Raw genomic sequence first — 21,699 nt, forward strand, 5'->3', positions numbered from 1 at the left:
TGAGAAATTGAAATGGCCTCCATTGACCTCTTGTTATGTCTACGGCCATATCACGTTGACTATACCGGTTCTCGTCCGATCACCGAAGTCAAGCAACGTAGAGCGCAGTCAGTACTTGGATGGGTGACCACCTGGGAATACTGGGTGCCGTAGGCCTTTCTTTTTCTAATTAGAACACTGTCTTGCCACAAGGAAAGCGATTTGAAAATCGAATATATTAATAAATAACTCGATTGTTTTTATATATTAGAATTTAATACATATATATGTGAAATATAGATTAACTTAATATATATTAAATACATTCATGTATAATATATACATTAAATCCACTCATCATAACCTACCAAACAACTAGCCTGCATTTCACCTCTTGTAATGTCTACGGCCACATCACGTTCAATATACCGGTTCTCGTCCGATCAGGTAAGTCAAGCAACGTAGAGCGCAGTCAGTACTAAGGTGGGTGACCGCCTGGGAATACTGGGTGCCGTAGGCTTTTATTTTCACAATTGATAACACTATGTTGCCACGACGATGAGAAATTGAAATGGCCTCCATTGACCTCTTCTTATGTCTACGGCCATATCACGTTGACTATACCGGTTCTCGTCCGATCACCGAAGTCAAGCAACGTAGAGCGCAGTCAGTACTTGGATGGGTGACCGCCTGGGAATACTGGGTGCCGTAGGCTTTTATTTTCCTAATTGATAACACTATGTTGCCACGACGATGAGAAAGTGAAATGGCCTACATTGACCTCTTGTTATGTCTACGGCCATATCACGTTGACTATACCGGTTCTCGTAGACGTGTTTTTCTGTGCTCTCGATTTTTCACTGTTTCGGCCGTTCTGAGCCGTTTTTTCTACTTCAAAAAGTGTTTGTCAGGATTGCAACTATGTTCTGACCGTTGTGGACTACTTGTTTATTCATTTACCTGGAAAACTTTTCTATTCAGACAAGTTGAAAAAATAACGTTTATCGCCTGCCTCTTTGGTAGCGGTAAGAACAATGGCTGACCCCGCCTCACGTGTGAGAGCGGGCAGCGATGGTACCGGTGTGTACAGTGAGTTACGAGAGAACAGTGTGAAGATCGTCGACCACACGTTTAGCGCACTAGACGTGCTGGGTGCCGCAGTGGAGGACATTGGAGTAGAGAATATTCTTGGTTGTGTTAAGGTAGGAGGAGAGTGGGTGCTAACCATTAAGTCGAAGAGTGACGCAGAATTACTGCAGAATACGGGTCTTGTAATCGCTGGGAAACCGTGTGATGTTAGAGGAGTCACCAAGAGCTTGATTACAGTGAGTTTATTTGGCGTTCCTGCTTTCATTTCTGATGAGGAACTCTCGGAAAAGTTAGTGGCTTACGGTTGCGCCATGAAAAGTGAATGGACACATAAAACTTATGAGGAACATCCTACGGTCGAAAATGGGATTCGCTACGCCCGTATTGAACTCCCATCGAACAAGAAGAGTCTGCCGTACTCAATTTTGGTTTCCGGCAGCCACCTGAGATTAAAGCATAACGGACAAACTCGTGTGTGTAATTTATGTCTGGGGGAAAACCATTTGATGAGAGAATGTGCACAATACGTTTGCAAGGAGTGTAACCAGCAAGGACACTCTGAAAACAAGTGTCCCAAAGTGAAATGTTACAAATGCCAAGGACGTGGACATAAAAGTTTTCACTGTGAAGCAAAAGACAGCGATGCGACAAAGATGGAGGAGGGGTCGCAAAACGATCACTCTGTGAACCCTCAGACTACCGACGCCGTTCCTGACCCCCCGCCCTGTACTGACCCTACTGAATCTGTAGAACCGGAGTCTACAAATACAGAAAAAACGTTAAGCAAAAGCAGTCCTACACAACCAGAAGAGAAAGAAGAAACAAGTACGAGCAGCCCCATAAATACCACAGCAGAAGTCGATACAGTAAGCGAGACGGGTAAACGAGGGAGAGAGTCGAGTGGAGAAGAATTATCGGTGAATGAGACCACATGGCAGGTGGTCAGAACGAAGCAAAACAAAAAGAAGTTTGTGCCCAATACAAGTACGGCAAGATTGTTCACACCTGCGAACCGATAATGTATTACTGTCTAATTGGACTTATACTTATGATCAAGCTCGCCACACTCAATTGTAATGGCTTGGTCGGTAGAGAAAAAAGGACAGATTTATTTGCATTGTTAAGAAAGAACAATTATGATTTAACGCTCCTTCAAGAAACGTTTTGGGACGACGATATTTCTAAAGCGGCAAATCTCGATTGGGAAGGGGAAATCTTGTTTTCTAATTTCCCTGACGCAAGAAGAAGAGGCACTGCCTCCTTATTTAGACATAATAGTGATTTCGATGTTATTTCCCATACAACTCCTTACAAAGGGAGGACACAAGTTCTGGAGATAGATATTGATGGCAAGATAATTAGCGTAATTAATATATATGCGCCGTGCAATGTGCCGGCGGAGCGTAAAGCTTTCTTTTCGGATTTAGACAGAATTATTACCTCCTGTCACGGACCTGTTGTGCTCACCGGGGATTTTAACAATGTAATTAACCCATACCAAGACAGGTTTCCACCCGGCCCTAGACCGGACTCTTCAAGAAAAGTCCTTAAAGATCTCATGGACAAATTTAATTTGATTGATGTATGGAGGGATAAACATCCCTCGAAAATTCAGTTTACGCGTACATCTAGTAACATGTCTTCGGGATCCAGGATTGACAGATTTTTAATTAGTAAAGAACTTTTACCGCACGTAGTTAAATGCGAAATTTCGCATTACCCAGCGTCAGACCACGATATTGTGGAGTTATACCTTGACCTTACTCTAATTCCTAGAGGTCCGGGTACATGGATTTTCAACAATTCCTTTTTAGAAGACGATACTTTTTGCCAAGGAATCAGACAATTTATTTTGGACAGTTGGTTAAATACGTCGCATTCTGACTCTACAGCACTGAAATTATGGTATGACAACCTTAAAAAGGAGATTAGAATTAGGAGTGCTACATTCGGCAAACGCCAAAAATCGAGGCGTGAAAAAGAGAAAAAGCTGCTGCTGAAGAAGATAAATTACGAACAAATTAAAGCTCACAAATTTGGTGATTACGACACCACAAGGCTTCTCGAACTGCGTAGCCGTCTTAATGTTTTACTGCGGCACGAAATTAACGGGGCAGCTATTCGTTCCAAGGTACTGTGGTATGAGGAAGGTGAGAAGTCGACGAAATTCTTTCTAAACCTAGAGACCTCGAGACAAAAAAAGAAAGTAATGAGATCGGTTCTTACGGACAGAGGTGAAATCGTCACGGATCAAGAATTAATTCTTCGTGAGCAGGCCTTATTTTATAAAAATCTTTATTCGCTCGAACACACTCAGGAAAATATTCAGCGTGAATTTTTGCACCATTTGGACAAAACTCTTTCGGAAGAGGAAATCAAGTTGTGTGAAGAAGAGATCACCTTAGAGGAACTTTCCAATGCCCTCGTTGCAATGAAAACTAATAAAAGCCCTGGACTTGATGGGCTGACTGTTGAATTTTTTAAACATTTTTGGGATGTGCTTGGACCTATTCTTATTCGTATTTGTAGCGCTATTTTTGAATCGAACGAGATGTGCGATTCCATGAAAACAGGTATGATTTCTCTTATTCCCAAAAAAGGGGACCTTAGGAAACTTTCAAATTGGAGACCAATTAGCCTCCTAAATATTGATTATAAAATCATTACGAAAGCTTTAGCTAACAGAATTTCAAAAGTTATAAGTTCAATTGTTTCTAGTGACCAGACCTGTTGCATTCCTGGAAGAGACATTGCTGATAATATTATGGTTATTCGTAATATTATCCGTTACGTAAATCAAACAAATTGTGACGGTTTACTCCTTAAAATTGATCAATTAAAGGCCTTCGATAGGGTTGATCACCAGTATTTGTATAATGTCTTGAAGAAAGTAGGTTTCGGCCAGTATTTTCGTAACTGGGTTGCAATTTTGTACACAGATATCAACAGTCATATTAAGCATAACGGTTACTTGTCTAATATTTTTGAAATCAAAAGAGGTGTGAGGCAAGGGTGCCCTATTTCGGCACTGTTGTATGTAATTAGTGCAGAACCGTTCCGCGAAGCAATTTATAAGAACAACCATATTTCGGGTATCAAATTTCTCCATTTTGAGCCTCGCATGTTTCAGCATGCTGACGATACCACTTTTATGCTAGCCAATACCGAAAGCATTGATCACGTCTTCCAAACTATCAAAAATTATGAAAGAGCATCCGGATCTAAATGTAATTACGATAAAACTGAGTTGCTCCTAATTGGCAAATCCAAAAATCTCAAAATGACTTATCCATTCCCCGTGAGATATGATTACCTAACGGTACTTGGGGTTGCGGTAGGGAATGACGACCGCATTGTCGAAAGAGAAAATTGGGAAGAACTTAGTGCTAAGCGCGGAACGGTTCTGAAGCGCTGGAAGGGGCGCAAATTGTCCTTCAAAGGCAAAACGCTTGTCGTAAACGCCCTGGTGGCGTCACGTTTTATTTATATGGCGACCGTTGTCTGTGTACCAGATTGGGTTTGTACTGATTATCGTAAGAATGTTATTGATTTTTTTTGGGGTCATGGAAAACACCTCATTAGTTACGATGTGTTAACGCTCCCCGTTGAGAAAGGGGGACTCAATCTTTTTGACCTCAAACAGAGAAGAGATGCACTCAGATTAAAAATTATTGGCAAAATTCAAAGAAACGAAATCAATGAAATGTTGAAAGCTTTACTTGTTTATAACTTTAACCAGTATGAAAACATGAACATGGGGCTGCAAGTTTTGAAAATGTTACCGGACTTTAAGTCATTACGCAAATTACCAGGTTATGTCGGGGAACTGTTACTTGCTTGGCGAAAGCTGACCGAGGACAGACTCCGCCCACCTGACAACAGGGAGGAAATTCTGTCCCAACCCCTCTTTCATAATCACCTTCTGCGGGATTCGAAAGGTAAAATGTTTCTTGATAAGTCTTTCATTTCGGGGGGAATTCTCTGTGTAAGGGACCTTATGTACGAAATATTGCCGAGAAGAATGCCTAGTGAGGCAATTCATGAGCTCATTTTGCTAAGTGATCCGGATAATTCGATGACCATTGACGAAGTGAGAGAATTAACCGACAAACTGTGCAAAGCACTGCCCGATCACTGGCTCCCGACAATTCTAGAAAGCGACACCCTTGTTGCCATTGACAACGAGGAGAGCTTTCAGTTGGATTTTCAAGGCGAGAGAGAAAATTACTGGGTTAGTTCAACCACACTTAACACAAAAAGCGCGATTCAACTGTTTCACCAACGCGCTACCGTCAAACCCAATGGCGAAGTGTACTGGTTAAAGATCTACCCAGAGCTCGATTTTAACAAAATTTGGAAGAGTGTGTATTCGGGTTTTAAGTTGTTTAGTGATGCCGACATAGATTTTAAGATCAGACACAATGTTCTTTTTACGAATCATAAGATGTATGTGTGTAAAATGATCGATTCACCTCTTTGTACATTTTGTAAGTCCGAGGTAGAAACCACTTCCCACCTCTTTCTAGATTGTAATATAACCTATCCTGTTTGGAGACGACTTATAGATAAACTTTCACGTGTCAACGCCTCACACGACGTCCAGCGATGGAGGAAGGTCACTCTCTTCGGAGACTGTGAACCAGAAACAAACAAATCGGCGAACAAACAAAGTAACCTCTTGTTTGATTTTCTCCTCAATTGCTACAAAAACGTTGTCTGGAATAGCAGAGTGAGTGTCATAAATCTTGAGCGTCCTGTCGATTTGGAAAGATTCTTTCACAACTCAGTGCAGCAGAAACTCAAGATTGTTTACAATTCCTTGAGAAGCAAAAATAAGATTGACAGATTTTGGGAAACGTTCAGTCAAAATGACATTCCGACGTCGTGTGAGGCAGACAATGACTCCTATGTATATACATTAGACCAGTGAACTTTTCTTTTTAACTTTGTTTTTGACTTGCTTAACTTGATATTTATCTCTTTTCAGTTTGATCATAATATATAATTTTTGTACTTGTAAAGTTTATGGGAAACCAGTGGGTTACCGTCAAATAAAAAAATAAAAAAAAAAAAAAACCGGTTCTCGTCCGATCACCGAAGTCAAGCAACGTAGAGCGCAGTCAGTACTTGGATGGGTGACCGCCTGGGAACACTGGGTGCCGTAGGCTTTTATTTTCATAATTGATAACACTATGTTGCCACGACGATGAGAAAGTGAAATGGCCTACATTGACCTCTTATGTAAACGGCCATATCACGTTGACTATACCGGTTCTCGTCCGATCACCGAAGTCAAGCAACGTAGAGCGCAGTCAGTACTTGGATGGGTGACCGCCTGGGAATACTGGGTGCCGTAGGCTTTTATTTTCACAATTGATAACACTATGTTGCCACGACGATGAAAAATTGAAATGGCCTACATTGACCTCTTGTTATGTCTACGGCCATATCACGTTGACTATACCGGTTCTCGTCCGATCACCGAAGTCAAGCAACGTAGAGCGCAGTCAGTACTTGGATGGGTGACCGCCTGGGAATACTGGGTGCCGTAGGCCTTTCTTTTTCTAATTAGAACACTGTCTTGCCACAAGGAAAGCGATTTGAAAATCGAATATATTAATAAATAACTCGATTGTTTTTATATATTAGAATTTAATACATATATATGTGAAATATAGATTAACTTAATATATATTAAATACATTCATGTATAATATATACATTAAATCCACTCATCATAACCTACCAAACAACTAGCCTGCATTTGACCTCTTGTAATGTCTACGGCCACATCACGTTCAATATACCGGTTCTCGTCCGATCAGGTAAGTCAAGCAACGTAGAGCGCAGTCAGTACTAAGGTGGGTGACCGCCTGGGAATACTGGGTGCCGTAGGCTTTTATTTTCACAATTGATAACACTATGTTGCCACGACGATGAGAAATTGAAATGGCCTCCATTGACCTCTTCTTATGTCTACGGCCATATCACGTTGACTATACCGGTTCTCGTCCGATCACCGAAGTCAAGCAACGTAGAGCGCAGTCAGTACTTGGATGGGTGACCACCTGGGAATACTGGGTGCCGTAGGCCTTTCTTTTTCTAATTAGAACACTGTCTTGCCACAAGGAAAGCGATTTGAAAATCGAATATATTAATAAATAACTCGATTGTTTTTATATATTAGAATTTAATACATATATATGTGAAATATAGATTAACTTAATATATATTAAATACATTCATGTATAATATATACATTAAATCCACTCATCATAACCTACCAAACAACTAGCCTGCATTTCACCTCTTGTAATGTCTACGGCCACATCACGTTCAATATACCGGTTCTCGTCCGATCAGGTAAGTCAAGCAACGTAGAGCGCAGTCAGTACTAAGGTGGGTGACCGCCTGGGAATACTGGGTGCCGTAGGCTTTTATTTTCACAATTGATAACACTATGTTGCCACGACGATGAGAAATTGAAATGGCCTCCATTGACCTCTTCTTATGTCTACGGCCATATCACGTTGACTATACCGGTTCTCGTCCGATCACCGAAGTCAAGCAACGTAGAGCGCAGTCAGTACTTGGATGGGTGACCGCCTGGGAATACTGGGTGCCGTAGGCTTTTATTTTCCTAATTGATAACACTATGTTGCCACGACGATGAGAAAGTGAAATGCCCTACATTGACCTCTTATGTAAACGGCCATATCACGTTGACTATACCGGTTCTCGTCCGATCACCGAAGTCAAGCAACGTAGAGCGCAGTCAGTACTTGGATGGGTGACCGCCTGGGAATACTGGGTGCCGTAGGCCTTCCTTTTCCTAATTAGAACACTGTCTTGCCACAAGGAAAGCGATTTGAAAATCGAATATATTAATAAATAACTCGATTGTTTTTATATATTAGAATTTAATACATATATATGTGAAATATAGATTAACTTAATATATATTAAATACATTCATGTATAATATATACATTAAATCCACTCATCATAACCTACCAAACAACTAGCCTGCATTTCACCTCTTGTAATGTCTACGGCCACATCACGTTGACTATACCGGTTCTCGTCCGATCACCGAAGTCAAGCAACGTAGAGCGCAGTCAGTACTAAGGTGGGTGACCGCCTGGGAATACTGGGTGCCGTAGGCTTTTATTTTCCTAATTTATAACACTATGTTGCCACGACGATGAAAAATTGAAATGGCCTACATTGACCTCTTGTTATGTCTACGGCCATATCACGTTGACTATACCGGTTCTCGTCCGATCACCGAAGTCAAGCAACGTAGAGCGCAGTCAGTACTTGGATGGGTGACCGCCTGGGAATACTGGGTGCCGTAGGCTTTTATTTTCCTAATTGATAACACTATGTTGCCACGACGATGAAAAATTGAAATGGCCTACATTGACCTCTTGTTATGTCTACGGCCATATCACGTTGACTATACCGGTTCTCGTCCGATCACCGAAGTCAAGCAACGTAGAGCGCAGTCAGTACTTGGATGGGTGACCGCCTGGGAATACTGGGTGCCGTAGGCCTTTCTTTTTCTAATTAGAACACTGTCTTGCCACAAGGAAAGCGATTTGAAAATCGAATATATTAATAAATAACTCGATTGTTTTTATATATTAGAATTTAATACATATATATGTGAAATATAGATTAACTTAATATATATTAAATACATTCATGTATAATATATACATTAAATCCACTCATCATAACCTACCAAACAACTAGCCTGCATTTCACCTCTTGTAATGTCTACGGCCACATCACGTTCAATATACCGGTTCTCGTCCGATCAGGTAAGTCAAGCAACGTAGAGCGCAGTCAGTACTAAGGTGGGTGACCGCCTGGGAATACTGGGTGCCGTAGGCTTTTATTTTCACAATTGATAACACTATGTTGCCACGACGATGAGAAATTGAAATGGCCTCCATTGACCTCTTCTTATGTCTACGGCCATATCACGTTGACTATACCGGTTCTCGTCCGATCACCGAAGTCAAGCAACGTAGAGCGCAGTCAGTACTTTGATGGGTGACCGCCTGGGAATACTGGGTGCAGTAGGCTTTTATTTTCCTAATTGATAACACTATGTTGCCACGACGATGAGAAATTGAAATGGCCTACATTGACCTCTTGTTATGTCTACGGCCATATCACGTTGACTATACCGGTTCTCGTCCGATCACCGAAGTCAAGCAACGTAGAGCGCAGTCAGTACTTGGATGGGTGACCACCTGGGAATACTGGGTGCCGTAGGCCTTTCTTTTTCTAATTAGAACACTGTCTTGCCACAAGGAAAGCGATTTGAAAATCGAATATATTAATAAATAACTCGATTGTTTTTATATATTAGAATTTAATACATATATATGTGAAATATAGATTAACTTAATATATATTAAATACATTCATGTATAATATATACATTAAATCCACTCATCATAACCTACCAAACAACTAGCCTGCATTTCACCTCTTGTTATGTCTACGGCCACATCACGTTCAATATACCGGTTCTCGTCCGATCAGGTAAGTCAAGCAACGTAGAGCGCAGTCAGTACTTGGATGGGTGACCGCCTGGGAATACTGGGTGCCGTAGGCCTTTCTTTTTCTAATTAGAACACTGTCTTGCCACAAGGAAAGCGATTTGAAAATCGAATATATTAATAAATAACTCGATTGTTTTTATATATTAGAATTTAATACATATATATGTGAAATATAGATTAACTTAATATATATTAAATACATTCATGTATAATATATACATTAAATCCACTCATCATAACCTACCAAACAACTAGCCTGCATTTGACCTCTTGTAATGTCTACGGCCACATCACGTTCAATATACCGGTTCTCGTCCGATCAGGTAAGTCAAGCAACGTAGAGCGCAGTCAGTACTAAGGTGGGTGACCGCCTGGGAATACTGGGTGCCGTAGGCTTTTATTTTCCTAATTGATAACACTATGTTGCCACGACGATGAGAAAGTGAAATGCCCTACATTGACCTCTTGTTATGTCTACGGCCATATCACGTTGACTATACCGGTTCTCGTCCGATCACCGAAGTCAAGCAACGTAGAGCGCAGTCAGTACTTGGATGGGTGACCGCCTGGGAATACTGGGTGCCGTAGGCCTTTCTTTTTCTAATTAGAACACTGTCTTGCCACAAGGAAAGCGATTTGAAAATCGAATATATTAATAAATGACTCGATTGTTTTTATATATTAGAATTTAATACATATATATGTGAAATATAGATTAACTTAATATATATTAAATACATTCATGTATAATATATACATTAAATCCACTCATCATAACCTACCAAACAACTAGCCTGCATTTGACCTCTTGTTATGTCTACGGCCACATCACGTTCAATATACCGGTTCTCGTCCGATCAGGTAAGTCAAGCAACGTAGAGCGCAGTCAGTACTTGGATGGGTGACCGCCTGGGAATACTGGGTGCCGTAGGCCTTTCTTTTTCTAATTAGAACACTGTCTTGCCACAAGGAAAGCGATTTGAAAATCGAATATATTAATAAATAACTCGATTGTTTTTATATATTAGAATTTAATACATATATATGTGAAATATAGATTAACTTAATATATATTAAATACATTCATGTATAATATATACATTAAATCCACTCATCATAACCTACCAAACAACTAGCCTGCATTTCACCTCTTGTAATGTCTACGGCCACATCACGTTCAATATACCGGTTCTCGTCCGATCAGGTAAGTCAAGCAACGTAGAGCGCAGTCAGTACTAAGGTGGGTGACCGCCTGGGAATACTGGGTGCCGTAGGCTTTTATTTTCACAATTGATAACACTATGTTGCCACGACGATGAGAAATTGAAATGGCCTCCATTGACCTCTTCTTATGTCTACGGCCATATCACGTTGACTATACCGGTTCTCGTCCGATCACCGAAGTCAAGCAACGTAGAGCGCAGTCAGTACTTGGATGGGTGACCGCCTGGGAATACTGGGTGCCGTAGGCTTTTATTTTCCTAATTGATAACACTATGTTGCCACGACGATGAGAAAGTGAAATGCCCTACATTGACCTCTTATGTAAACGGCCATATCACGTTGACTATACCGGTTCTCGTCCGATCACCGAAGTCAAGCAACGTAGAGCGCAGTCAGTACTTGGATGGGTGACCGCCTGGGAATACTGGGTGCCGTAGGCTTTTATTTTCACAATTGATAACACTATGTTGCCACGACGATGAGAAATTGAAATGGCCTCCATTGACCTCTTCTTATGTCTACGGCCATATCACGTTGACTATACCGGTTCTCGTCCGATCACCGAAGTCAAGCAACGTAGAGCGCAGTCAGTACTTGGATGGGTGACCGCCTGGGAATACTGGGTGCCGTAGGCTTTTATTTTCCTAATTGATAACACTATGTTGCCACGACGATGAGAAAGTGAAATGCCCTACATTGACCTCTTATGTAAACGGCCATATCACGTTGACTATACCGGTTCTCGTCCGATCACCGAAGTCAAGCAACGTAGAGCGCAGTCAGTACTTGGATGGGTGACCGCCTGGGAATACTGGGTGCCGTAGGCCTTCCTTTTCCTAATTAGAACACTGTCTTGCCACAAGGAAAGCGATTTGAAAATCGAATATATTAATAAATAACTCGATTGTTTTTATATATTAGAATTTAATACATATATATGTGAAATATAGATTAACTTAATATATATTAAATACATTCATGTATAATATATACATTAAATCCACTCATCATAACCTACCAAACAACTAGCCTGCATTTCACCTCTTGTAATGTCTACGGCCACATCACGTTGACTATACCGGTTCTCGTCCGATCACCGAAGTCAAGCAACGTAGAGCGCAGTCAGTACTAAGGTGGGTGACCGCCTGGGAATACTGGGTGCCGTAGGCTTTTATTTTCACAATTGATAACACTATGTTGCCACGACGATGAAAAATTGAAATGGCCTACATTGACCTCTTGTTATGTCTACGGCCATATCGCGTTGACTATACCGGTTCTCGTCCGATCACCGAAGGCAAGCAACGTAGAGCGCAGTCAGTACTTGGATGGATGACCGCATGGGAATACTGGGTGTCGTAGGCTTTTATTTTCACAATTGATAACACTATGTTGCCACGACGATGAGAAATTGAAATGGCCTACATTGACCTCTTCTTATGTCTACGGCCATATCACGTTGACTATACCGGTTCTCGTCCGATCACCGAAGTCAAGCAACGTAGAGCGCAGTCAGTACTTGGATGGGTGACCGCCTGGGAATACTGGGTGCCGTAGGCCTTTCTTTTTCTAATTAGAACACTGTCTTGCCACAAGGAAAGCGATTTGAAAATCGAATATATTAATAAATGACTCGATTGTTTTTATATATTAGAATTTAATACATATATATGTGAAATATAGATTAACTTAATATATATTAAATACATTCATGTATAATATATACATTAAATCCACTCATCATAACCTACCAAACAACTAGCCTGCATTTGACCTCTTGTTATGTCTACGGCCACATCACGTTCAATATACCGGTTCTCGTCCGATCAGGTAAGTCAAGCAACGTAGAGCGCAGTCAGTACTTGGATGGGTGACCGCCTGGGAATACTGGGTGCCGTAGGCCTTTCTTTTTCTAATTAGAACACTGTCTTGCCACAAGGAAAGCGATTTGAAAATCGAATATATTAATAAATAACTCGATTGTTTTTATATATTAGAATTTAATACATATATATGTGAAATATAGATTAACTTAATATATATTAAATACATTCATGTATAATATATACATTAAATCCACTCATCATAACCTACCAAACAACTAGCCTGCATTTCACCTCTTGTAATGTCTACGGCCACATCACGTTCAATATACCGGTTCTCGTCCGATCAGGTAAGTCAAGCAACGTAGAGCGCAGTCAGTACTAAGGTGGGTGACCGCCTGGGAATACTGGGTGCCGTAGGCTTTTATTTTCACAATTGATAACACTATGTTGCCACGACGATGAGAAATTGAAATGGCCTCCATTGACCTCTTCTTATGTCTACGGCCATATCACGTTGACTATACCGGTTCTCGTCCGATCACCGAAGTCAAGCAACGTAGAGCGCAGTCAGTACTTGGATGGGTGACCGCCTGGGAATACTGGGTGCCGTAGGCTTTTATTTTCCTAATTGATAACACTATGTTGCCACGACGATGAGAAAGTGAAATGCCCTACATTGACCTCTTATGTAAACGGCCATATCACGTTGACTATACCGGTTCTCGTCCGATCACCGAAGTCAAGCAACGTAGAGCGCAGTCAGTACTTGGATGGGTGACCGCCTGGGAATACTGGGTGCCGTAGGCCTTCCTTTTCCTAATTAGAACACTGTCTTGCCACAAGGAAAGCGATTTGAAAATCGAATATATTAATAAATAACTCGATTGTTTTTATATATTAGAATTTAATACATATATATGTGAAATATAGATTAACTTAATATATATTAAATACATTCATGTATAATATATACATTAAATCCACTCATCATAACCTACCAAACAACTAGCCTGCATTTCACCTCTTGTAATGTCTACGGCCACATCACGTTGACTATACCGGTTCTCGTCCGATCAGGTAAGTCAAGCAACGTAGAGCGCAGTCAGTACTAAGGTGGGTGACCGCCTGGGAATACTGGGTGCCGTAGGCTTTTATTTTCCTAATTGATAACACTATGTTGCCACGACGATGAAAAATTGAAATGGCCTACATTGACCTCTTGTTATGTCTACGGCCATATCACGTTGACTATACCGGTTCTCGTCCGATCACCGAAGTCAAGCAACGTAGAGCGCAGTCAGTACTTGGATGGGTGACCGCCTGGGAATACTGGGTGCCGTAGGCCTTTCTTTTTCTAATTAGAACACTGTCTTGCCACAAGGAAAGCGATTTGAAAATCGAATATATTAATAAATAACTCGATTGTTTTTATATATTAGAATTTAATACATATATATGTGAAATATAGATTAACTTAATATATATTAAATACATTCATGTCTAATATATACATTAAATCCACTCATCATAACCTACCAAACAACTAGCCTGCATTTCACCTCTTGTAATGTCTACGGCCACATCACGTTCAATATACCGGTTCTCGTCCGATCAGGTAAGTCAAGCAACGTAGAGCGCAGTCAGTACTTGGATGGGTGACCGCCTGGGAACACTGGGTGCCGTAGGCTTTTATTTTCATAATTGATAACACTATGTTGCCACGACGATGAGAAAGTGAAATGGCCTACATTGACCTCTTATGTAAACGGCCATATCACGTTGACTATACCGGTTCTCGTCCGATCACCGAAGTCAAGCAACGTAGAGCGCAGTCAGTACTTGGATGGGTGACCGCCTGGGAATACTGGGTGCCGTAGGCTTTTATTTTCACAATTGATAACACTATGTTGCCACGACGATGAAAAATTGAAATGGCCTACATTGACCTCTTGTTATGTCTACGGCCATATCACGTTGACTATACCGGTTCTCGTCCGATCACCGAAGTCAAGCAACGTAGAGCGCAGTCAGTACTTGGATGGGTGACCGCCTGGGAATACTGGGTGCCGTAGGCCTTTCTTTTTCTAATTAGAACACTGTCTTGCCACAAGGAAAGCGATTTGAAAATCGAATATATTAATAAATAACTCGATTGTTTTTATATATTAGAATTTAATACATATATATGTGAAATATAGATTAACTTAATATATATTAAATACATTCATGTATAATATATACATTAAATCCACTCATCATAACCTACCAAACAACTAGCCTGCATTTCACCTCTTGTAATGTCTACGGCCACATCACGTTCAATATACCGGTTCTCGTCCGATCAGGTAAGTCAAGCAACGTAGAGCGCAGTCAGTACTAAGGTGGGTGACCGCCTGGGAATACTGGGTGCCGTAGGCTTTTATTTTCACAATTGATAACACTATGTTGCCACGACGATGAGAAATTGAAATGGCCTCCATTGACCTCTTGTTATGTCTACGGCCATATCACGTTGACTATACCGGTTCTCGTCCGATCACCGAAGTCAAGCAACGTAGAGCGCAGTCAGTACTTGGATGGGTGACCGCCTGGGAATACTGGGTGCAGTAGGCTTTTATTTTCCTAATTGATAACACTATGTTGCCACGACGATGAGAAATTGAAATGGCCTACATTGACCTCTTCTTATTTCTACGGCCATATCACGTTGACTATACCGGTTCTCGTCCGATCACCGAAGTCAAGCAACGTAGAGCGCAGTCAGTACTTGGATGGGTGACCACCTGGGAATACTGGGTGCCGTAGGCCTTTCTTTTTCTAATTAGAACACTGTCTTGCCACAAGGAAAGCGATTTGAAAATCGAATATATTAATAAATAACTCGATTGTTTTTATATATTAGAATTTAATACATATATATGTGAAATATAGATTAACTTAATATATATTAAATACATTCATGTATAATATATACATTAAATCCACTCATCATAACCTACCAAACAACTAGCCTGCATTTGACCTCTTGTTATGTCTACGGCCACATCACGTTCAATATACCGGTTCTCGTCCGATCAGGTAAGTCAAGCAACGTAGAGCGCAGTCAGTACTTGGATGGGTGACCGCCTGGGAATACTGGGTGCCGTAGGCCTTTCTTTTTCTAATTAGAACACTGTCTTGCCACAAGGAAAGCGATTTGAAAATCGAATATATTAATAAATAACTCGATTGTTTTTATATATTAGAATTTAATACATATATATGTGAAATATAGATTAACTTAATATATATTAAATACATTCATGTATAATATATACATTAAATCCACTCATCATAACCTACCAAACAACTAGCCTGCATTTCACCTCTTGTGATGCCTACGGCCACATCACGTTTAATATACCGGTTCTCGTCCGATCAGGTAAGTCAAGCAACGTAGAGCGCAGTCAGTACTAAGGTGGGTGACCGCCTGGGAATACTGGGTGCCGTAGGCTTTTATTTTCACAATTGATAACACTATGTTGCCACGACGATGAGAAATTGAAATGGCCTCCATTGACCTCTTAGAATGTCTACGGCCATATCACGTTGACTATACCGGTTCTCGTCCGATCACCGAAGTCAAGCAACGTAGAGCGCAGTCAGTACTTGGATGGGTGACCGCCTGGGAATACTGGGTGCCGTAGGCTTTTATTTTCCTAATTGATAACACTATGTTGCCACGACGATGAGAAAGTGAAATGGCCTACATTGACCTCTTATGTAAACGGCCATATCACGTTGACTATACCGGTTCTCGTCCGATCACCGAAGTCAAGCAACGTAGAGCGCAGTCAGTACTTGGATGGGTGACCGCCTGGGAATACTGGGTGCCGTAGGCCTTCCTTTTCCTAATTAGAACACTGTCTTGCCACAAGGAAAGCGATTTGAAAATCGAATATATTAATAAATAACTCGATTGTTTTTATATATTAGAATTTAATACATATATATGTGAAATATAGATTAACCTAATATATATTAAATACATTCATGTATAATATATACATTAAATCCACTCATCATAACCTACCAAACAACTAGCCTGCATTTCACCTCTTGTAATGTCTACGGCCACATCACGTTCAATATACCGGTTCTCGTCCGATCAGGTAAGTCAAGCAACGTAGAGCGCAGTCAGTACTAAGGTGGGTGACCGCCTGGGAATACTGGGTGCCGTAGGCTTTAATTTTCCTAATTGATAACACTATGTTGCCACGACGATGAAAAATTGAAATGGCCTACATTGACCTCTTGTTATGTCTACGGCCATATCACGTTGACTATACCGGTTCTCGTCCGATCACCGAAGTCAAGCAACGTAGAGCGCAGTCACTACTTGGATGGGTGACCGCCTGGGAATACTGGGTGCCGTAGGCTTTTATTTTCCTAATTGATAACACTATGTTGCCACGACGATGAAAAACTGAAATGGCCTACATTGACCTCTTGTTATGTCTACGGCCATATCACGTTGACTATACCGGTTCTCGTCCGATCACCGAAGTCAAGCAACGTAGAGCGCAGTCAGTACTTGGATGGGTGACCGCCTGGGAATACTGGGTGCCGTAGGCTTTTATTTTCCTAATTGATAACACTATGTTGCCACGACGATGGGAAATTGAAATGGCCTACATTGACCTCTTCTTATGTCTACGGCCACATCACGTTGACTATACCGGTTCTCGTCCGATCACCGAAGTCAAGCAACGTAGAGCGCAGTCAGTACTTGGATGGATGACCGCCTGGGAATACTGGGTGTCGTAGGCTTGTATTTTCCTAATTGATAACACTATGTTGCCACGACGATGAAAAATTGAAATGGTCTACATTGTCTTGCCACAAGGAAAGCGATTTGAAAATCGAATATATTAATAAATAACTCGATTGTTTTTATATATTAGAATGTAATACATATATATGTGAAATATAGATTAATATAATATATATTAAACACATTCATTATAATATATATATTAAATCCACTGATAATAACCTACCAAACAACTAGCCTACATTTCACCTCTTGTAATGTCTACGGCCACATCACGATTTCATAATTGATAACACTATGTTGCCACGACGATGAGAAATTGAAATCGCGTACATTGTCTTGCCACAAAGAAGGTGTCTTGCCACAAGGAAAGCGATTTGAAAATCGAATATATTAATAAATAACTCGTTTGTTTTTATATATTATAATTTTCTACATATATATGTAAAATATAGATTAACATAATATATATTAAATCCACGCATGTATAATATATATATTAAGTGCACTCATCATAACCTACCAAACAAGTAGCCTACATTTCACCTCGTAGAATGTCTACGGCCACATCACGATGACTATACCGGTTCTCGTCCGATCAGGTAAGTCAAGCAACGTAGAGCGCAGTCAGTACTAAGGTGGGTGACCGCCTGGGAATACTGGGTGCCGTAGGCTTTTATTTTCCTAATTGATAACACTATGTTGCCACGACGATGAAAAATTGAAATGGCCTACATTGACCTCTTGTTATGTCTACGGCCATATTACGTTGACTATACCGGTTCTCGTCCGATCACCGAAGTCAAGCAACGTAGAGCGCAGTCAGTACTTGGATGGGTGACCGCCTGGGAATACTGGGTGCCGTAGGCTTTTGTCTTCACAATTGATAACACTATGTTGCCACGACGATGAGAAATTGAAATGGCCTCCATTGACCTGTTGTTATGTCTACGGCCATATCACGTTGACTATACCGGTTCTCGTCCGATCACCGAAGTCAAGCAACGTAGAGCGCAGTCAGTACTTGGATGGGTGACCGCCTGGGAACACTGGGTGCCGTAGGCTTTAATTTTCCTAATTGATAACACTATGTTGCCACGACGATGAGAAATTGAAATGGCCTACATTGTCTTGCCACAAGGAAAGCGATTTGAAAATCGAATATATTAATAAATAACTACTATATGTAAAATATAGGTTAACATAATATATATTAAATCCATTCATGTATAATATATACATTAAATCCACTCATCATAACCTACCAAACAACTAGCCTGCATTTCACCTCTTGTAATGTCTACGGCCACATCACGTTCAATATAGCGGTTCTCGTCCGATCAGGTAAGTCAAGCAACGTAGAGCGCAGTCAGTACTAAGGTGGGTGACCGCCTGGGAATACTGGGTGCCGTAGGCTTTTATTTTCACAATTGATAACACTATGTTGCCACGACGATGAGAAAGTGAAATGGCCTACATTGACCTCTTATGTAAACGGCCATATCACGTTGACTATACCGGTTCTCGTCCGATCACCGAAGTCAAGCAACGTAGAGCGCAGTCAGTACTTGGATGGGTGACCGCCTGGGAATACTGGGTGCCGTAGGCTTTTATTTTCCTCATTGATAACACTATGTTGCCACGACGATGAGAAATTGAAATGGCCTACATTGACCTCTTGTTATGTCTACGGCCATATCACGTTGACTATACCGGTTCTCGTCCGATCACCGAAGTCAAGCAACGAAGAGCGCAGTCAGTACTTGGATGGGTGTCCGTCTGGGAATACTGGATGCCGTAGGCTTTTATTTTCCTAATTGATAACACTATGTTGCCACGACGATGAAAAATTGAAATGGCCTACATTGACCTCTTGTTATGTCTACGGCCATATCACGTTGACTATACCGGTTCTCGTCCGATCACCGAAGTCAAGCATCGAAGAGCGCAGTCAGTACTTGGATGGGTGACCGCCTGGGAATACTGGGTGCCGTAGGCTTTTATTTTCCTAATTGATAACACTATGTTGCCACGACGATGAAAAATTGAAATGGCCTACATTGACCTCTTGTTATGTCTACGGCCATATCACGTTGACTATTCCGGTTCTCGTCCGATCACCGAAGTCAAGCAACGTAGAGCGCAGTCAGTACTTGGATGGGTGACCGCCTGGGAATACTGGGTGCCGTAGGCTTTTATTTTCCTAATTGATAACACTATGTTGCCACGACGATGAAAAATTGAAATGGCCCACATTGACCTCTTGTTATGTCTACGGCCATATCACGTTGACTATTCCGGTTCTCGTCCGATCACCGAAGTCAAGCAACGTAGAGCGCAGTCAGTACTTGGATGAGTGACCGTCTGGGAATACTGGGTGCCGTAGGCTTTTATTTTCCTAATTGATAACACTATGTTGCCACGACGATGAGAAATTGAAATGGCCTACATTGTCTTGCCACAAGGAAAGCGATTTGAAAATCGAATATATTAATAAATAAGTACTATATGTAAAATATAGGTTAACATAATATATATTAAATCCATTCATGTATAATATATATATTAAATCCACTCATCATACCCTACCAAACAACTAGCCTACATTTCACCTCTTAGAATGTCTACGGCCACATCACGATGACTATACTGGTTCTCGTCCGATCACCGAAGTCAAGCAACGTAGAGCGCAGTCAGTACTTGGATGGGTGACCGCCTGGGAATACTGGGTGCCGTAGGCCTTCCTTTTCCTAATTAGAACACTGTCTTGCCACAAGGAAAGCGATTTGAAAATCGAATATATTAATAAATAACTCGTTTGTTTTTATATATTATAATTTTCTAAATATAAATGTAAAATATAGATTAACATAATATATATTAAATCCATGCATGTATAATATATATATTAAGTGCACTCATCATAACCTACCAAACAAGTAGCCTACGTTTCACCTCTTAGAATGTCTACGGCCACATCACGATGACTATACCGGTTCTCGTCCGATCACCGAAGTCAAGCAACGTAGAGCGCACTCAGTACTTGGATGGGTGACCGCCTGGGAATACTGGGTGCCGTAGGCTTTTATTTTCCTCATTGATAACACTATGTTGCCACGACGATGAGAAAGTGAAATGGCCTACATTGACCTCTTATGTAAACGGCCATATCACGTTGACTATACCGGTTCTCGTCCGATCACCGAAGTCAAGCAACGTAGAGCGCAGTCAGTACTTGGATGGGTGACCGCCTGTGAATACCGGGTGCCGTAGGCTTTTATTTTCCTCATTGATAACACTATGTTGCCACGACGATGAGAAATTGAAATGGCCTACATTGACCTCTTGTTATGTCTACGGCCATATCACGTTGACTATACCGGTTCTCGTCCGATCACCGAAGTCAAGCAACGAAGAGCGCAGTCAGTACTTGGATGGGTGACCGCCTGGGAATACTGGATGCCGTAGGCTTTTATTTTCCTAATTGATAACACTACGTTGCCACGACGATGAAAAATTGAAATGGCCTACATTGACCTCTTGTTATGTCTACGGCCATATCACGTTGACTATACCGGTTCTCGTCCGATCACCGAAGTCAAGCATCGAAGAGCGCAGTCAGTACTTGGATGGGTGACCGCCTGGGAATACTGGGTGCCGTAGGCTTTTATTTTCCTAATTGATAACACTATGTTGCCACGACGATGAAAAATTGAAATGGCCTACATTGACCTCTTGTTATGTCTACGGCCATATCACGTTGACTATTCCGGTTCTCGTCCGATCACCGAAGTCAAGCAACGAAGAGCGCAGTCAGTACTTGGATGGGTGACCGCCTGGGAATACTGGGTGCCGTAGGCTTTTATTTTCCTAATTGATAACACTATGTTGCCACGACGATGAAAAATTGAAATGGCCCACATTGACCTCTTGTTATGTCTACGGCCATATCACGTTGACTATTCCGGTTCTCGTCCGATCACCGAAGTCAAGCAACGTAGAGCGCAGTCAGTACTTGGATGAGTGACCGTCTGGGAATACTGGGTGCCGTAGGCTTTTATTTTCCTAATTGATAACACTATGTTGCCACGACGATGAGAAATTGAAATGGCCTACATTGTCTTGCCACAAGGAAAGCGATTTGAAAATCGAATATATTAATAAATAAGTACTATATGTAAAATATAGG

The 21,699-nt window shown here is 41.2% G+C and overlaps 32 non-coding genes and 32 pseudogenes across 32 annotated transcripts; all 64 read left to right on the top strand.

Moving 5' to 3' along the window:
* The first annotated feature begins 37 nt into the window (after positions 1–37).
* LOC139956925 (5S ribosomal RNA) lies at positions 38–156 on the top strand. Its single transcript, XR_011789427.1, has one exon. It is a non-coding gene; the product is annotated as a 5S ribosomal RNA (ribosomal RNA).
* A 224-nt stretch (positions 157–380) lies between these two features.
* On the top strand, positions 381–499 carry LOC139957614 (5S ribosomal RNA; annotated as a pseudogene).
* Positions 500–575: 76 nt separating this feature from the next.
* LOC139957724 (5S ribosomal RNA) lies at positions 576–694 on the top strand. The gene has a single exon (XR_011789516.1). It is a non-coding gene; the product is annotated as a 5S ribosomal RNA (ribosomal RNA).
* Positions 695–6,309: 5,615 nt separating this feature from the next.
* On the top strand, positions 6,310–6,428 carry LOC139956214 (5S ribosomal RNA; annotated as a pseudogene).
* A 76-nt stretch (positions 6,429–6,504) lies between these two features.
* LOC139955929 (5S ribosomal RNA) lies at positions 6,505–6,623 on the top strand. Its single transcript, XR_011789155.1, has one exon. It is a non-coding gene; the product is annotated as a 5S ribosomal RNA (ribosomal RNA).
* A 224-nt stretch (positions 6,624–6,847) lies between these two features.
* On the top strand, positions 6,848–6,966 carry LOC139957615 (5S ribosomal RNA; annotated as a pseudogene).
* Positions 6,967–7,042: 76 nt separating this feature from the next.
* LOC139957040 (5S ribosomal RNA) lies at positions 7,043–7,161 on the top strand. The gene has a single exon (XR_011789442.1). It is a non-coding gene; the product is annotated as a 5S ribosomal RNA (ribosomal RNA).
* Positions 7,162–7,385: 224 nt separating this feature from the next.
* LOC139957616 (5S ribosomal RNA) lies at positions 7,386–7,504 on the top strand (annotated as a pseudogene).
* Positions 7,505–7,580: 76 nt separating this feature from the next.
* On the top strand, positions 7,581–7,699 carry LOC139957738 (5S ribosomal RNA). Its single transcript, XR_011789519.1, has one exon. It is a non-coding gene; the product is annotated as a 5S ribosomal RNA (ribosomal RNA).
* Positions 7,700–7,772: 73 nt separating this feature from the next.
* Positions 7,773–7,891, top strand: LOC139956078 (5S ribosomal RNA). The gene has a single exon (XR_011789302.1). It is a non-coding gene; the product is annotated as a 5S ribosomal RNA (ribosomal RNA).
* Positions 7,892–8,115: 224 nt separating this feature from the next.
* Positions 8,116–8,234, top strand: LOC139955634 (5S ribosomal RNA). Its single transcript, XR_011788868.1, has one exon. It is a non-coding gene; the product is annotated as a 5S ribosomal RNA (ribosomal RNA).
* Positions 8,235–8,310: 76 nt separating this feature from the next.
* LOC139957750 (5S ribosomal RNA) lies at positions 8,311–8,429 on the top strand. Its single transcript, XR_011789520.1, has one exon. It is a non-coding gene; the product is annotated as a 5S ribosomal RNA (ribosomal RNA).
* A 76-nt stretch (positions 8,430–8,505) lies between these two features.
* Positions 8,506–8,624, top strand: LOC139955940 (5S ribosomal RNA). The gene has a single exon (XR_011789166.1). It is a non-coding gene; the product is annotated as a 5S ribosomal RNA (ribosomal RNA).
* Positions 8,625–8,848: 224 nt separating this feature from the next.
* LOC139957618 (5S ribosomal RNA) lies at positions 8,849–8,967 on the top strand (annotated as a pseudogene).
* A 76-nt stretch (positions 8,968–9,043) lies between these two features.
* Positions 9,044–9,162, top strand: LOC139956197 (5S ribosomal RNA; annotated as a pseudogene).
* A 76-nt stretch (positions 9,163–9,238) lies between these two features.
* Positions 9,239–9,357, top strand: LOC139957153 (5S ribosomal RNA). The gene has a single exon (XR_011789453.1). It is a non-coding gene; the product is annotated as a 5S ribosomal RNA (ribosomal RNA).
* A 224-nt stretch (positions 9,358–9,581) lies between these two features.
* On the top strand, positions 9,582–9,700 carry LOC139957476 (5S ribosomal RNA; annotated as a pseudogene).
* Positions 9,701–9,924: 224 nt separating this feature from the next.
* On the top strand, positions 9,925–10,043 carry LOC139957619 (5S ribosomal RNA; annotated as a pseudogene).
* Positions 10,044–10,119: 76 nt separating this feature from the next.
* Positions 10,120–10,238, top strand: LOC139955951 (5S ribosomal RNA). Its single transcript, XR_011789177.1, has one exon. It is a non-coding gene; the product is annotated as a 5S ribosomal RNA (ribosomal RNA).
* Positions 10,239–10,462: 224 nt separating this feature from the next.
* Positions 10,463–10,581, top strand: LOC139957477 (5S ribosomal RNA; annotated as a pseudogene).
* Positions 10,582–10,805: 224 nt separating this feature from the next.
* On the top strand, positions 10,806–10,924 carry LOC139957620 (5S ribosomal RNA; annotated as a pseudogene).
* Positions 10,925–11,000: 76 nt separating this feature from the next.
* Positions 11,001–11,119, top strand: LOC139957762 (5S ribosomal RNA). The gene has a single exon (XR_011789521.1). It is a non-coding gene; the product is annotated as a 5S ribosomal RNA (ribosomal RNA).
* A 73-nt stretch (positions 11,120–11,192) lies between these two features.
* On the top strand, positions 11,193–11,311 carry LOC139956215 (5S ribosomal RNA; annotated as a pseudogene).
* Positions 11,312–11,387: 76 nt separating this feature from the next.
* Positions 11,388–11,506, top strand: LOC139957774 (5S ribosomal RNA). Its single transcript, XR_011789522.1, has one exon. It is a non-coding gene; the product is annotated as a 5S ribosomal RNA (ribosomal RNA).
* Positions 11,507–11,579: 73 nt separating this feature from the next.
* LOC139956079 (5S ribosomal RNA) lies at positions 11,580–11,698 on the top strand. The gene has a single exon (XR_011789303.1). It is a non-coding gene; the product is annotated as a 5S ribosomal RNA (ribosomal RNA).
* Positions 11,699–11,922: 224 nt separating this feature from the next.
* Positions 11,923–12,041, top strand: LOC139955635 (5S ribosomal RNA). Its single transcript, XR_011788869.1, has one exon. It is a non-coding gene; the product is annotated as a 5S ribosomal RNA (ribosomal RNA).
* Positions 12,042–12,117: 76 nt separating this feature from the next.
* Positions 12,118–12,236, top strand: LOC139956966 (5S ribosomal RNA; annotated as a pseudogene).
* A 76-nt stretch (positions 12,237–12,312) lies between these two features.
* Positions 12,313–12,431, top strand: LOC139955963 (5S ribosomal RNA). The gene has a single exon (XR_011789189.1). It is a non-coding gene; the product is annotated as a 5S ribosomal RNA (ribosomal RNA).
* A 224-nt stretch (positions 12,432–12,655) lies between these two features.
* LOC139957478 (5S ribosomal RNA) lies at positions 12,656–12,774 on the top strand (annotated as a pseudogene).
* A 224-nt stretch (positions 12,775–12,998) lies between these two features.
* On the top strand, positions 12,999–13,117 carry LOC139957621 (5S ribosomal RNA; annotated as a pseudogene).
* A 76-nt stretch (positions 13,118–13,193) lies between these two features.
* LOC139957784 (5S ribosomal RNA) lies at positions 13,194–13,312 on the top strand. Its single transcript, XR_011789523.1, has one exon. It is a non-coding gene; the product is annotated as a 5S ribosomal RNA (ribosomal RNA).
* Positions 13,313–13,385: 73 nt separating this feature from the next.
* Positions 13,386–13,504, top strand: LOC139956080 (5S ribosomal RNA). Its single transcript, XR_011789304.1, has one exon. It is a non-coding gene; the product is annotated as a 5S ribosomal RNA (ribosomal RNA).
* Positions 13,505–13,728: 224 nt separating this feature from the next.
* Positions 13,729–13,847, top strand: LOC139957474 (5S ribosomal RNA; annotated as a pseudogene).
* A 76-nt stretch (positions 13,848–13,923) lies between these two features.
* Positions 13,924–14,042, top strand: LOC139955975 (5S ribosomal RNA). The gene has a single exon (XR_011789200.1). It is a non-coding gene; the product is annotated as a 5S ribosomal RNA (ribosomal RNA).
* A 224-nt stretch (positions 14,043–14,266) lies between these two features.
* On the top strand, positions 14,267–14,385 carry LOC139957485 (5S ribosomal RNA; annotated as a pseudogene).
* A 73-nt stretch (positions 14,386–14,458) lies between these two features.
* LOC139956217 (5S ribosomal RNA) lies at positions 14,459–14,577 on the top strand (annotated as a pseudogene).
* Positions 14,578–14,653: 76 nt separating this feature from the next.
* LOC139955986 (5S ribosomal RNA) lies at positions 14,654–14,772 on the top strand. The gene has a single exon (XR_011789211.1). It is a non-coding gene; the product is annotated as a 5S ribosomal RNA (ribosomal RNA).
* Positions 14,773–14,996: 224 nt separating this feature from the next.
* LOC139957622 (5S ribosomal RNA) lies at positions 14,997–15,115 on the top strand (annotated as a pseudogene).
* A 76-nt stretch (positions 15,116–15,191) lies between these two features.
* On the top strand, positions 15,192–15,310 carry LOC139955976 (5S ribosomal RNA). Its single transcript, XR_011789201.1, has one exon. It is a non-coding gene; the product is annotated as a 5S ribosomal RNA (ribosomal RNA).
* Positions 15,311–15,386: 76 nt separating this feature from the next.
* On the top strand, positions 15,387–15,505 carry LOC139955134 (5S ribosomal RNA). Its single transcript, XR_011788387.1, has one exon. It is a non-coding gene; the product is annotated as a 5S ribosomal RNA (ribosomal RNA).
* Positions 15,506–15,729: 224 nt separating this feature from the next.
* Positions 15,730–15,848, top strand: LOC139957479 (5S ribosomal RNA; annotated as a pseudogene).
* A 224-nt stretch (positions 15,849–16,072) lies between these two features.
* LOC139957447 (5S ribosomal RNA) lies at positions 16,073–16,191 on the top strand (annotated as a pseudogene).
* A 76-nt stretch (positions 16,192–16,267) lies between these two features.
* Positions 16,268–16,386, top strand: LOC139957785 (5S ribosomal RNA). The gene has a single exon (XR_011789524.1). It is a non-coding gene; the product is annotated as a 5S ribosomal RNA (ribosomal RNA).
* A 73-nt stretch (positions 16,387–16,459) lies between these two features.
* LOC139956081 (5S ribosomal RNA) lies at positions 16,460–16,578 on the top strand. Its single transcript, XR_011789305.1, has one exon. It is a non-coding gene; the product is annotated as a 5S ribosomal RNA (ribosomal RNA).
* Positions 16,579–16,802: 224 nt separating this feature from the next.
* Positions 16,803–16,921, top strand: LOC139957624 (5S ribosomal RNA; annotated as a pseudogene).
* Positions 16,922–16,997: 76 nt separating this feature from the next.
* On the top strand, positions 16,998–17,116 carry LOC139955881 (5S ribosomal RNA). Its single transcript, XR_011789109.1, has one exon. It is a non-coding gene; the product is annotated as a 5S ribosomal RNA (ribosomal RNA).
* A 76-nt stretch (positions 17,117–17,192) lies between these two features.
* LOC139957786 (5S ribosomal RNA) lies at positions 17,193–17,311 on the top strand. Its single transcript, XR_011789525.1, has one exon. It is a non-coding gene; the product is annotated as a 5S ribosomal RNA (ribosomal RNA).
* A 76-nt stretch (positions 17,312–17,387) lies between these two features.
* On the top strand, positions 17,388–17,506 carry LOC139956801 (5S ribosomal RNA; annotated as a pseudogene).
* Positions 17,507–18,066: 560 nt separating this feature from the next.
* On the top strand, positions 18,067–18,185 carry LOC139957695 (5S ribosomal RNA; annotated as a pseudogene).
* A 76-nt stretch (positions 18,186–18,261) lies between these two features.
* LOC139955508 (5S ribosomal RNA) lies at positions 18,262–18,380 on the top strand. The gene has a single exon (XR_011788746.1). It is a non-coding gene; the product is annotated as a 5S ribosomal RNA (ribosomal RNA).
* Positions 18,381–18,456: 76 nt separating this feature from the next.
* Positions 18,457–18,575, top strand: LOC139955053 (5S ribosomal RNA). The gene has a single exon (XR_011788306.1). It is a non-coding gene; the product is annotated as a 5S ribosomal RNA (ribosomal RNA).
* A 233-nt stretch (positions 18,576–18,808) lies between these two features.
* LOC139957735 (5S ribosomal RNA) lies at positions 18,809–18,927 on the top strand (annotated as a pseudogene).
* Positions 18,928–19,000: 73 nt separating this feature from the next.
* Positions 19,001–19,119, top strand: LOC139956218 (5S ribosomal RNA; annotated as a pseudogene).
* Positions 19,120–19,195: 76 nt separating this feature from the next.
* Positions 19,196–19,314, top strand: LOC139957036 (5S ribosomal RNA; annotated as a pseudogene).
* Positions 19,315–19,390: 76 nt separating this feature from the next.
* Positions 19,391–19,509, top strand: LOC139955865 (5S ribosomal RNA). Its single transcript, XR_011789090.1, has one exon. It is a non-coding gene; the product is annotated as a 5S ribosomal RNA (ribosomal RNA).
* A 76-nt stretch (positions 19,510–19,585) lies between these two features.
* On the top strand, positions 19,586–19,704 carry LOC139955144 (5S ribosomal RNA). Its single transcript, XR_011788396.1, has one exon. It is a non-coding gene; the product is annotated as a 5S ribosomal RNA (ribosomal RNA).
* A 76-nt stretch (positions 19,705–19,780) lies between these two features.
* LOC139956825 (5S ribosomal RNA) lies at positions 19,781–19,899 on the top strand (annotated as a pseudogene).
* A 233-nt stretch (positions 19,900–20,132) lies between these two features.
* Positions 20,133–20,251, top strand: LOC139956775 (5S ribosomal RNA; annotated as a pseudogene).
* Positions 20,252–20,475: 224 nt separating this feature from the next.
* Positions 20,476–20,594, top strand: LOC139956974 (5S ribosomal RNA; annotated as a pseudogene).
* Positions 20,595–20,667: 73 nt separating this feature from the next.
* Positions 20,668–20,786, top strand: LOC139957120 (5S ribosomal RNA; annotated as a pseudogene).
* A 76-nt stretch (positions 20,787–20,862) lies between these two features.
* LOC139956669 (5S ribosomal RNA) lies at positions 20,863–20,981 on the top strand (annotated as a pseudogene).
* Positions 20,982–21,057: 76 nt separating this feature from the next.
* Positions 21,058–21,176, top strand: LOC139955866 (5S ribosomal RNA). The gene has a single exon (XR_011789091.1). It is a non-coding gene; the product is annotated as a 5S ribosomal RNA (ribosomal RNA).
* A 76-nt stretch (positions 21,177–21,252) lies between these two features.
* On the top strand, positions 21,253–21,371 carry LOC139955630 (5S ribosomal RNA). Its single transcript, XR_011788864.1, has one exon. It is a non-coding gene; the product is annotated as a 5S ribosomal RNA (ribosomal RNA).
* A 76-nt stretch (positions 21,372–21,447) lies between these two features.
* Positions 21,448–21,566, top strand: LOC139956826 (5S ribosomal RNA; annotated as a pseudogene).
* The last annotated feature ends 133 nt before the right edge of the window (positions 21,567–21,699 follow it).

Source organism: Apostichopus japonicus, chromosome 17 (assembly GCF_037975245.1).
Source record: "Apostichopus japonicus isolate 1M-3 chromosome 17, ASM3797524v1, whole genome shotgun sequence".
In the NCBI taxonomy this organism is placed as follows: Eukaryota; Metazoa; Echinodermata; class Holothuroidea; order Aspidochirotida; family Stichopodidae; genus Apostichopus; species Apostichopus japonicus.